This window comes from Carcharhinus amblyrhynchos, chromosome 7 (genome assembly GCF_965287045.1).
Source record: "Carcharhinus amblyrhynchos chromosome 7, sCarAmb.v2.hapA, whole genome shotgun sequence".
Classification (NCBI taxonomy): domain Eukaryota; kingdom Metazoa; phylum Chordata; class Chondrichthyes; order Carcharhiniformes; family Carcharhinidae; genus Carcharhinus; species Carcharhinus amblyrhynchos.
Window position 1 is genome coordinate 109,599,609 of NC_137330.1, and position 12,623 is coordinate 109,612,231.

Consider the following 12,623-nt stretch of genomic DNA (forward strand, 5'->3'; position numbering starts at 1 on the left):
TAAAACAAAATTGCTACAAGTGAATTTACTTCTATAAACACAGTGGCCGGATTCTCCAGTCTTGCTGCAGTCAATGGCGATTCGGCTGTGCGCTGAATTCTCTGTTCTCACTGACAGCAATGGCGGGGCGTGAATGACCGGAGAATTCTGGCCAGTGTGTTTGTGTTGTTTCAGTATTTGATTCCAAAAAGAGAGACACCTTCACCTTGTTTTGTCTGCTTTTCAGAACTGTTATTTTTGGTCATTGACATACTGATGTTAAATACAGTAGGCAGGGAAGAAATAGCTTTAATTTATCTAAGCCCATGGATATATTAGGAAGAGTAGCCCCTGGGCCTTCGCTGCCATTCAGTTAGATTGCAGTTTATCTGTACATCAGGTCAATTTTCCTGCCTTTGAGGCGCAGCAGAAATCTAATGATCTTGGTCTCCATTTGCGCTACTATCCACAGTGAGCGATACCACAGATGTTGCCTTTGACACTAATGATGAGATATTCAGACTATTAGCAAACATTGAGGAAATAGGTGTAGATGTAGAAACCTGATGATTTTGAGTGAAACTGAGGATATACAGAATGACTAGTAGAAACTATATGGTATATATTGTAAGTCTAATTGGAGTTAAGGAGAACTTTTTTTATATTCTTTCATGAGATGTGGGTGTCACTGGCTGAGCCAGCATTTATTGCCTATCCCCGTGGGCTTTTAAGAGTCAACCACACTGCAGTGCGTCTGGAGTCCCATGTAGGCCAGACCAGGTAACGACGACAGATTTCCTTCCCTAAAGGGGATTAGTGAACCAGATGGGTTTTTATGACGATCAACAATTAACTTACTCAGTGAATGGTAGGGCACTGGGGAGGATTACAGAACAAAGAGATCTAGGGTACAGGTTCATAGCTCCTTGAAAGTGGAGACACAGGTGGACAGGGCGGTGAAGAAGGCATTCGGCATGCTTGGTTTCATTGGTCAAAACATTGAATACAGGAGTTGCGACGTCTTGTTGAAGTTGTACAAGACATTGATAAGGCCACACTTGGAATACTGTGTGCAATTCTGGTTACCCTATTATAGAAAGGATATTATTAAGCTAGAAAGAGTGCAGAAAAGATTTACTAGGATGCTAACGGGACTTGATGGTTTGAGTTATAAGGAGAGGCTGGATAGACTGGACATTTTTCTCTGGAGTGATCTTATAGAGGTCTATAAAATAATGAGGGGCATAGATCAGCTAGATAGTCAATATCTTTTCCCAAAGATAGAGGAGTCTAAAACTAGAGGGCATAGGTTTAAGGTGAGAGGGGAGAGATACAAAAGTGTTCAGAGGGCAATTGTTTCACACAGAGGGTGTGAAATTGTTTCACACAGAGGCCAAAGGGCCTGTTTCCATGCTGTAAACCTCTGTGACAATGATTTCGTAGTCATCATTAGCTTTTTAATTCCAGATTTTTTTTAGATTGAATTCAAATTTCATCATCTGCCATGGTGGGATTCGAACCCAGGTCCCCAGAGCATTACCCTGGGCCTCTGCATTACTAGTCCAGTGATAATACCACTATACAACTGGCTAGTAAATTCATCGTGAAGAATAAATGGTCAAATAATGTTTTTGAGTCTCAATTTGTGTGAAATTAGGTGTTGTGTTTCATATTTGTGGAAAATCTGCTAATGAAAATGCTTCTGTGACAGAAGGTAATTAAGTGAATGTTAAATGAAATCTGTTGGACATTCCATATCCCCCTAGGGCTAATATCTCAGTTTATTACTTCTTAGAATATTTTCTTAATCTTATTCTTAATTTGCATTGCTTTATTTCTCAGATATAGGAAAGATAGCCCCGTTTCTAATAAATACGTACAAAAATGCATTCGCAGCATTTAGCTTATATTATCAGTCCAGATGTGGGTCTTATACATGGAGGAAAACCATAGCTTCTTTTATATTGATGTTGGAACACTGGTTGATGCAACCCTTGTTTCCCACAGATGATAGAAATGAGCATGAAAATTAACAAATTTTGGAATATAAGAACATAAGGAATAGGAGCAGGAGATGTCCATTCAGCCATAGAGTCATAGAGGTTACAGCATGATAACAGGCCCTTCAGCCCAACTTGCCCATGCCACCCTTTTTTTTAAACGCCTCAGCTAATCCCAATTGACTGCATTTGGCCCATATCCTTCTATACCCATCTTACCCATGTAACTATCTAAATGCTTTTTAAAAGACAAAATTGTACCCGCCTCTATTAGTACCTCTGGCAACTTGTTCCAGACACTTACCTCTGGACACTTTTGTAACTCTCCCCTCTCACTTTAAATCTATGCCCTCTAGTTTTAGACTCCCCTACTTTTGGGAAAAGATATTGACTATCTAGCTGATCTGTGCCCCTCATTATTTTATAGACCTCTATAAGATCATGCCTCAGTTTCCTACGCTTCAGAGAAAAAAGTCCCAGTCTATCCAACCTCTCCTTATAACATAAGCCATCAAGTCCCGGTAACATCCTAGCAATTTTTTATGCACTTGCTCCTGTTTAGTAATATTCTTTCTATAACAGGGTGACCAGAACTGCACACAGTATTCCAAGTGTGGCCTTACCAATGTCTTGTACAACTTCAACAAGACGTCCCAATTCCTGTATTCAATGTTCTGACCAATGAAACCAAGCATGCCGAATGCCTTCTTCACCACTCTGTTTACCTGTGACTCCACTTTCAAGAAGCTATGAACACGTACCCCCAGATCTCTTTGTTCTGTAACTGTTCCCAACACCTTACCGTTAACTGAGTACGTCCTACCCTTGCTCAATCTACCAAAATGCATCACCTTGCATTTGTCTAAATTAAACTCCATCTGCCATTTGACAGCCCACTAGCTCCTTGAACCTGCTCTACCTTTCAGTACTATCTTGGCTGCTGTTTGACATAAACTTCACTTTCCAGCACTATCCTTGTTTCCCTTGATTCCCTTAGAGTTCAAAATTCTATTGATCTCTGCCTTAAGTATACTCAGTGACTGAACATCCACAGACATCTGGTGTACAGACCCTAAAAATCTGTACACAATACACCAGGTGTAATCTCACCAAAGGCATGTTTGGTTAAAGCAATATTTCCTTATTTGTAATGTTCCACTCCCCTTGCAATAAAGGTCAATGTCCCATTAGCCTTCTTAATTGCTTTGTGTACAGTAATTCTTTGCTTAACATTAAGATTGCATTCCTTAAAAGGGCAACCTTAAATGAACCAGATTTTCCCATTACAACCAATGTGAAAGCTTTAGTTCATAGAATCCCTACAGTGCAGAAGGTGGCCCATCAAGCCTGCACTGACAACAATCCCACCCAGGCCATATGTGTTTACCCTCCTAATCCCCTGACACTAAGGGGCAATTTAATACGGCCAATCAACCTAACCCATGCATCTTCGGAGTGTGAGAAGAAACTGCAGCATCCAGAAGAAGACACAGACACAGGAAGCAGATACAAACTCTGCACAGTCACCCAAGACTATAATCGAACCCAGGTCCCTCGTGCTGTGAAGCAGCAATGCTGACCACTATGCCACCATGCCATTAGGTTCTGCAGTACTTTTTCCATCAGGAAAAGACAATAAAACATTATATTTAAATACTACATATGACTAATTTATTAAATTTTAAAAGAAATAACATTTAAAATAAAATGAACTAAGAAAACATAAAATAAATATACACTTTCTACTTACCTTCCATTCACCTTATTTCCTGTTTGCTGCCCCTTCTGTTCCTCGCTCCTCCCATTTCCCAACCCTCGGGGTTGCCATCAATTATGCTCTCCGACTCCCTCACTGATTGACCTTCTTGTTGGTCAATTTTCCCACCCAACAACCCTCTTGCTGCAGACCCTCCAGATCACCAAATCTCCCACTCGAAACCCCTCCCATTCTGGACCTTCTCACCAGCCAAACCTCCCACTCGCTGACCTTCCCAATTGCCAACTCTCCTACCCAACAATCCTCCCACTCACTGACCCCCTTTCTCACCCACCCTCCAGCTGGCCGACCTTCCTGCTTGCAGCTTCCCTCTCCCGAAGCCTTGCTGTGAGCAACAGTTTGGGAGATGAGTGGCACGAGGCAGGAAGCAACTTACGGCATTAGAGTATCTTTGAGTTGCAGGGTCATGAAGGCAAGGTGCAAGCTGGAGAGGTAGTAAGCGGGAGGGTTGGCCGGTGGGGGAGTGTCAACCAGTGAGAGGGCAGGCTACCAGTCAGTCTGGCTGCATTCAAACAGCTAGTGTTTGCAAAACTCAGAACATAATGCTCAGTATTAAATGTGGTTCCACAATTGGACAGCACTAGCTAAACAATCCTGTGTGTGCTAAGAGTTACATTAACAATCAATTTAAGATTATCAGTTGGAATTGCAAATGTGACTCACTTATACTTGCTAAAAGCTATTTATATTCATATGCAACGGTCTGTTCTTGATGGACAAAAGGTACATGTCCAGGCATCGTGCCTCTGTTTAGTTAAACATGAATGTGGGGCTCAATAGTTCTCTGGCGTATTTCCAGTGTTTCCATCACTCAAAGTCAACTTGCTAACCAGTCAACACCATTTCTTCATAGTATAATTTGTTGCTCCCTTTGAAATTTGGCATTCTGGTGTCTGACCTGATGAGTGCAAGGTGAAGAATTTTGACAGCGACTCCCTTTTTGCAGCAATACTCAAGTTCTGTACTACCCAGGGACTAGTGGATTTGTCAAATTTCATTTCCCTTTTGTAAAACGACATTGACTCTCATGATTTCTCATGATTTTTTTAAAGTACCCTGTTACCATTTCCTTGATAATGGATGCCAGCATTTTCACAATGATTGATATCAGGCTAATGAGCCTGTAGTTTCAGCTTTTCTGTCTCACTCATGTTTGGTAAGTGACCATTGTTTCCCTTGGTTACTATCGCCAGAGAACTGTTTCTTTCTTTGGTTTTGGTGCCTGCCAATGGCCAATGAGAGCACTGCACCAGTAGCAGCCTGATATTTGTGGCTTTGGAACAAACCTCCCTTTCAACCATGGGTCTTTTAAACGTGTTAGCCTGCACCTTGTCTCATGATGATGCCATGACATAATGAGCAAACATAATAAAACAACAGCATTATGTTTCAGCTGTGGCCAACCTTTGAATTCACATCCTTCTGATGGCAAATTGCTGCCTTTCAAGCAGATTGGAGCGAGCAGTGCTCTCCAGTACCTGATCTGTGAGTACTAGATGCCCAAAATGTGCGTATAGAGCGAATCTCAACTAAGGAATATGTGGCCAACACTTTTCATTCTTCTGTAAGTTTTTACAACTGGTTTTGATTCATTTTCTGAAATGAAAACAAATCTTGCCACTCTTTAAAGAAAACTTACGTTTATATAGTACCTCAGGAAATCTCAAAATGGTTTAGTCAATGAGTACTTCTGTTGCAGCCTTTAATTTAATGTAGGATTTATAAGCACTGCAGAGTAAGGATTGCTTTAGTTACACTGTAAATATTTGTGAAGATTGCTCCTTTAAAAACACCTCAGAGAATCTTTGAAAATGGTGAACATGTTGAAGTTGCCACAGCACAAACTCTTTATTCTCCGACACAGACTTTGCAGCAAACCTCAAGACACGTTGTATGGGATCGTGAAGTACAACATCCAACAATCAATAAAATAAATCTTTCATTGTCCCGTCTCTTCCTCATTTCATGGAGTTTTATTATTTTATTGTTAGCTGCACAGTTAACCTCTTATTGATAAGAATCCAAAAGCTGCCTCCTGAGCCCCATTTCTGTAATTATTAGCTTGTCTACTTTTAACCCCATTAGTGTAACTTTGTCTCTGGAGATGTTTAGCTGAGTGTACAGACTAAGAAGGCCTGTGTGTCTGAGGCCCAATTAGATAAAGGTAGCTCTCCCAAAGGACTAGAAAGACAACAAAGCAGCATGCAGCGTAGACATCTGTGTGTGGATTTTCTCAGTGTGCCTACAGTCCATCACAGTCACATTTTCATTGTGTTGCACAGTTTCTCATTCAACTTTTCAATATTAGCACCAGAAGTAACTTTTGGATGCATGGGAACTGAGCAGACAAGAAAAGCAGATGAGTCACTGTGTATAGTAGAAAATACAGCAGCTAAAACAACTGAACCTTTGAAGCCAGGCAACTATGAGCTTGAAAAAGCTCTCTGAACCGTGAGTGAGAAAAGCAATGACTAACTAACAGAAGAATGTATATTAAGCAAAGTCGATTGTTGTAAAAAGACAGGTCCATTCCAATGGTTCCTGACTTTCCTAGGATTTAGCACCTTGGGGAAAGTCCTTTGAAATTTACTAGAATGCTACACTGGCACTCCTTTAATGGTGTATTTCACTTCTCTGTAATCACGGGCATCAATCTCCTGGTAACATAATCAAAGAACCCAGTTTGAATTTGTTTGTATGTGAGGGTGAGAAAGCAAATTTGGGGCATTGGGCAACGTGTGGTGGCTCCAGGTGTGATATAAATATACCGGCGTTGGACTGGGGTAAACACAGTATAAAGTCTGACAACACCAGGTTTAAGTCTAACCGATTTATTTGATAGTAAACTCACAAGCTTTCGAGGTTTCCCTCTTCTTCAGGTGACAGTTTACTATCAAATATATCAGTTGGACTTAAACCTGGTGTTGTCAGACTTTTTACTGGGCTCCAGGTATTACAGAGAGAAGAAGAATGGAAATGTGAAAACGAAAGCAACAAATTGTTGAAAGTAGAGATAAGGTCTATCAACATCCATAAAAATGGAGGAGACGGGTCAATGTTTCTGGTGCAGCCACTTTGCCAGTTGTAATGTAGGAGGAAGATTTATTCCTAGTGCTACACGTAATGAAAACGTGAACACCTCTTTTACAAACTGGTCTACGTTTTTGATAGAAAATAGGAGCAAGGTTATTTGGTCCTTCGAACCTGCGACATCATTCAATTTGATCAGGGCTGATCCTCTGTCTCAGTGCTACACCCCTGTGCTCTCCCCATACCCTTGATGCCAATAGAATCCAGAAATCTATTTCCTTCTTAACTATATTCGCTGATTTGGCCTCCACAGTCTCTTGTGGTAGAGAATTCCACAGGTTCATCACCTTCTGAGTGGAGAAATGCCTCCCCCCCACCGCCCCCCAACTACCAAGTGAGAGAAAACAACATCCCCGCATCCAGTTATAATTACTAAATACTGGAAATCTGTGCCCAAAAGATATCTTAATCTTGAAAGAACTTGACAGATAAGAATTGTGGCGGTCGGTTGAGGGTGATTATTAAGGTGCACATCACTGAACATGCCACAACTATTTTTTTGAAGTTTTTTGCTGTAGCTTGATTATGGTTAGAAATGACTGTGTACAAACTGTTAAGATGGGGATATGGCTCCATTGTATTTTACCCTTTTTTATCATCTCTAGGTAGGTCAAACCATCAAGAAAGTAAGTAATTCAAAGGTTAGGACAAGCTCTAACATTGAATTTGTGCTAAGGTGGAAGAAACTTCAGAATCACAGTAATTGGATCACGTGAATAGTTTTTGGCATAAGCCGGAACAAGCCGTGGAAGTTGGCAAACTGAGAAGCTCTTACGGCAAAAATTGGTGAGGCTTTAGTGACAGCTGCACAAGATTAGATGAGAGTGCTGGCAGCTGGAGTGACAGCAGCAAAGTCTGATGTGGAATTAGACTAATGTTATCAAGTTCAATGCAGTAGTTGCAGCAAAATTATTTTCATGTGTAAGCATTTCCCAAGCAGTCCAGTAAGTATCCAAATGTTTCTGTACACGATATGCTGTCAATAGCTTATGCTACTGTGTGCATATAATATGCATATTACAATCAGTATCTGTGGTGTGTAACTACAGTGAAATAGTATTTGTGGAAATGCTTGTTTCTTTATAGACATCGCCCCTCTAGTCCATCCAATTCTCTCTCTTTTCCTGTACACAAGCATAAATTCTCGAACTAATTTCAGGTAATCCGATAGTATCTTTCCTCAAGGTCAGTCCTGTGCATGATTAAATCCATTAAGTTTCAACATGTTGCTCCGTAACCATGAGTGTCATCACAACAAAATCATAGTATGAATCACTGAATAGTGACCATCAACTAGAACCTGCCAGATTCCTGCCTCACCTAGCTGCAGAATAGTTTTTGTCCCCAATGTTTTCCTATCTAACATGAGTCAACTCAGCACCTGCTGGCTCCACCACAGCTACATTTTCCGATTTAGGTTTGTTTTCTTCTCCATTTGGAATGTTCAGAGTTACTGGGAAATGATTCCAAGAGTGCTGACAGGCTGCTGGTAATTTACCTATGTTTGCCATTCTCCAGGTGTGAGCCTAGACCATGTTCATCAACAGCATTATCTGAACATTTGGGATGGAGGAGAGAGGGAGATAGCCCACGCCTATACTCAAATGTACTGGAAACCTTGCCCAACTGTAAAACACTTTACTGTCATTATGTTTGAAATGAGCCAACTCAGCAAAAATCAGGAATCAAACCCACAGCTTCCTGTCTTACATGGCTCAATACTGCATATTATGGTGCTTTTAACCCATCCTACAATTGCATGAATTCGAACAGCCAGTTCTAAATCCTCCTGCGAATATAACCCACGGTTATGTACACTTCATTAGAGAGATGGGCAATAAATACTGGCCTAGCCACTTTTTAAGTTTATTTATTAGTGCCACAAGTAGGCTTACATCAACACTGCAGTGAAGTTACTGTGAAAATCCCCTAGTCACCACAATCCAGCAATCCAGTGCCTGCTCAGGGACACTGAGGGAGAGTTTAGCATGGCCAATCCAGCATGTCTTTCGAAACCGGAGCACCCGGAGGAAACCCACGCAGACACAGGGAGAATGTGCAAACTCGACACAGACAGTGACCCAGGCTGGGAATTGAATTTGGGTTTCTGGCGGTGTGAGGCAACAGTGCTAACCATTTGCCACTGTGCCGATCCACATGTGACTTCCACATCCTGTGAAAGTTTTTTTAAATTTTGAAAGGAATCATTTTGAAGTGCCTACTACAATTATAAATTAAGCAATTATTTGTTAATTTGAAACTATTTTGCTTCAGTATTTTACATTGTATCTCTCCATGACAAGTATGACTTTAATACTTTGTTTATCCTGAAAACTGAAGGACAAGATTGATTATTATCACTATTATAGAGTCATAGAGGTTTACAGCATGGAAACAGGCCCTTCGGCACAACTTGTCCATGCTGCCCTTCTTTTTAAAACCCCTAAGCTAATCCCAATTGCCTGCATTTGGCCCATATCCCTCTAATCCCATCGTATCCATGTGACTAAATGCTTTTTAAAAGATAAAATTGTACCCGCTCCTACTATTACCTCTGGCTGCTTGTTCCAGACACTCACCACCCTCTGTGAAAAAATTGCCCCTCTGGACACTTTCGTATCTCTCCCCTCTCACCTTAAACCTATGCCCTCTAGTTTTAGACTCCCCCACTTTTGGGAAAAGATATTGACTATCTACCTTGTCTATGCCCCTCATTATTTTATAGACCTCTATAGCGTCACTCCTCAGCCTCCTACACTCCAGAGAAAAAAGTCCCAGTCTATTCAGTCTCTCCTTATAACTCAATCCATCGAGTCCCGATAGCATCCTAGTAAATATTTTCTGCGTTCTTTCTAGTTTAATAATATCCTTTCTATAATAGGGTGACCAAAATTGCACACAGTATTCCAAGTGTGGCCTTAATAATGTCTTGTACAACTTCAACAAGACATCCCAAGTCCTGTATTCAATATTCTGACTGATGAAACCAAGCATGCTGAATGCCCTCTTCACCACTTTGTCCACCTGTGACTTCACTTTCAAGGAACTATGAACATGTACCCCTAGATCTCTTTGTTCTGTAACTCTCCCCAGTGCCCTACCTTTAACTGAGTAAGTCCTGTCCTACATATTATCTGAATGCTGTATTCCAAGACATTTAGAGCTCAATTTTTGGGGAGCTTGAGGTGATCAATTTCTCATCTGTTTTGAGACAATGGCTTGTGCTTGGGTTGAATATTCCAGATGGTCATCAGAACCAAACGCAACCTTGTCCTCAGCAAATGTATTTTCAACAGGAGTTATCGACAATGCTCAGGACTTGGTATCCTGGCTAATTTTTTTTCCTTGTTAGACACAGGCAAATTATAGTGCCTTCACTGCCACCCCAAACTAGCTAATTCACCAATGAACCTGAACTATGCCATTATAACAGTAGAAAAACTATTGTAGGAATATAAAGAATAATATGATTGGCAAATCCATTTTTTGTGAACTTTCAATAAGAGAGAGAGAGAAAGAGAGACGTGGTGTACACAGTCATGAACTGGGTAAAGTTAAAAGTGTGACAGGCCAGGCACACCAGGTTAGCATTCACTGGTAGGTTAGAGCTTGGTGTTTATTACGATTTCATCACAAGCACAATGCAAATGTTCAGAACACAATGGCTCCCTTGCTGACTAAATTCATTATTTTCCCTCAGAGAGTAACAGTGTCCATTTTGAAATGTGATTATGCCTGAAATGGCGACTGTCTTTATACTACAAGTCTCCCAGTTTATATTAAAAGAACAGAATCATTCAATCCCAGTTGATCTCAGAATATGAACAGACTGACAAGATGCATAATTAAAAGGTTCATTGGCATCTTTCTTGCATTTCAAACAATTGAACATGTATCAATACTTTTGTCCAATAAACAAACAGTAATGTTTAGGTTGAGTTATGTTGCACTGAAGAAGTGTACTGTTAGAAACCATTAGTAAATATTAAAGCATTATGACTGAAATAGTATGGCAGAAATAGATATGCAGGTCATTTAGGAGTGTGATAGTAATAGTTACACCTAAGTAATACTCTTTTACCAAAAAAGAGGAACAGGGCTATTAATTTGCCCAAGTTAACCTGAACAAATAAATAATCCTGTTCCCCTTTTAAAGGAAATATTTTGTGTTTCCCTTTGTTCAATGGGAAGACCATTGCAATGAAAAGAGTGAATTAATGCAAAAGAATGGGTCTGAGGTCCCAGTCCTTCTGACGACCCATTAGATTACAGGACAGATATGGATGGGGCATTCCATTTGGCTGTCCTAAACCACCCAGCCAGAGGAAACCACAGCTTCACCCCCAAAAAACAGCATTCAACAGTATTCCTTAAGTAATTCCAAGATACCTTCCTTTGGTGCTGGCTAGTACATTGGCCATGCTAAATTCTCCCTCAGTATACCCGAACAGATGCTGGAATGTGGCGACTAGGGAAATTTCACAGTCACCTCATTGCAACGTAGACGTAAGTCTACTTGTGACACTAATTAATAAACTTAACTTAAACTTAAAACTTCATTATTTGGAGGTTTATTCTACACATCAAACTGCAGTTGCCTCCCCCAAGAGATGGTCTCACCCATTTAGAAAGTGCAGGATTCTGTCATTTACCATTTCTGTGACTGAGTTCTTTTTGAGACTGTTGTTTTCCCAAATCTGAACTCATGGCATTTTTAAAAATTTATTTACAAAACAATACATCCCAGCTCAGTGTTTGCACACTGTCAGCCACCTGGACAAGTTTGTCCCTGGGTTTCAGATTTTGGAATTTCTATGTTTGATGTTGTCTTTCTTTTCTTTTGTTTTAAATTGTACTGGTGCAAAATCAGGAGAAAAAAATAAATTTCAGTATCACATCATTACAGTGAATCCCTTACACTGTTATGCATAAAAATGATTTTAAAAAATTAGATTGAATCTAATACTTGTAAAGAAACTGAGCCATATGCTATTTATTTTTTGTGGGTAGAATTTTGGCACAAAATGCTTCACCCAATGAATTGACTTTTTTTTATTAGATGTGTGAGCATATTTTGCAGACAGGGACAGTAGCAGACATAAACTTCTGTTTATGTGCATTCTGATTGTCAAAGCTACAGAATCTTAGAATAATGCTTAGGTGAAGTCGTAGCCAATTTGTGCGAGAAATCTAAACCCCGCCGTTATTATATCAAGGCATTTTAATAAGTTTTTTTTTCTTTCAGGTCGTTTTAGTTTATCTGTGAGTAATTTGATTTATTCTGTGTCTGAAATGCGTCCGAGCAGTTTTGTGTCGGAGCAGACGCCGACGGTGTGTGTAGGTAGCAGTTTAGAGGGGCGGCATTTTAAAGGTTCGTCTAGCCCTATGTTTGGATGGTATTTTATTGCATCGGCTGCGGGGACACCGGAGAGCGATTCATTATAATATAGAACTGAAACGATCCGATCTATTTTCATAATCCCGTCGTTTATAAATTGTATCGCCGCCTAGTTACAGCGTTTCTTTTTAAAAAAAAACCACAGCGAACCCGGCTCGTTTGATCAGATATCAATGAAACTTCGCTCTTTAAATTTTGTTGAGGGAAACAAAAGAGAACTTGCAGTGTACAATTTGTTGACTGTTTTAAACAGCCGATCAGCCGTAATCTGAATCATTTCGAAAGGATCTTCCCACACGATCGATATAAAACTAAACACGGCTTAATAACACACACACACACACACACACACATAACAAATAGTGAAGTCCTACAAGCT

General features: G+C 40.3%; 2 protein-coding genes across 5 annotated transcripts in view; one reads left to right on the top strand and one right to left on the bottom strand.

The window, feature by feature from the left end:
* The window catches only part of acoxl (acyl-CoA oxidase-like), a 392,248-nt gene that overhangs the window by 378,550 nt on the left and 1,075 nt on the right, over window positions 1-12,623 (top strand). The gene's annotated exons all lie outside the window — the stretch shown is intronic.
* Window positions 1-12,623, bottom strand: part of LOC145345201 (uncharacterized) — a 559,547-nt gene that overhangs the window by 58,146 nt on the left and 488,778 nt on the right. The window lies entirely within an intron of this gene.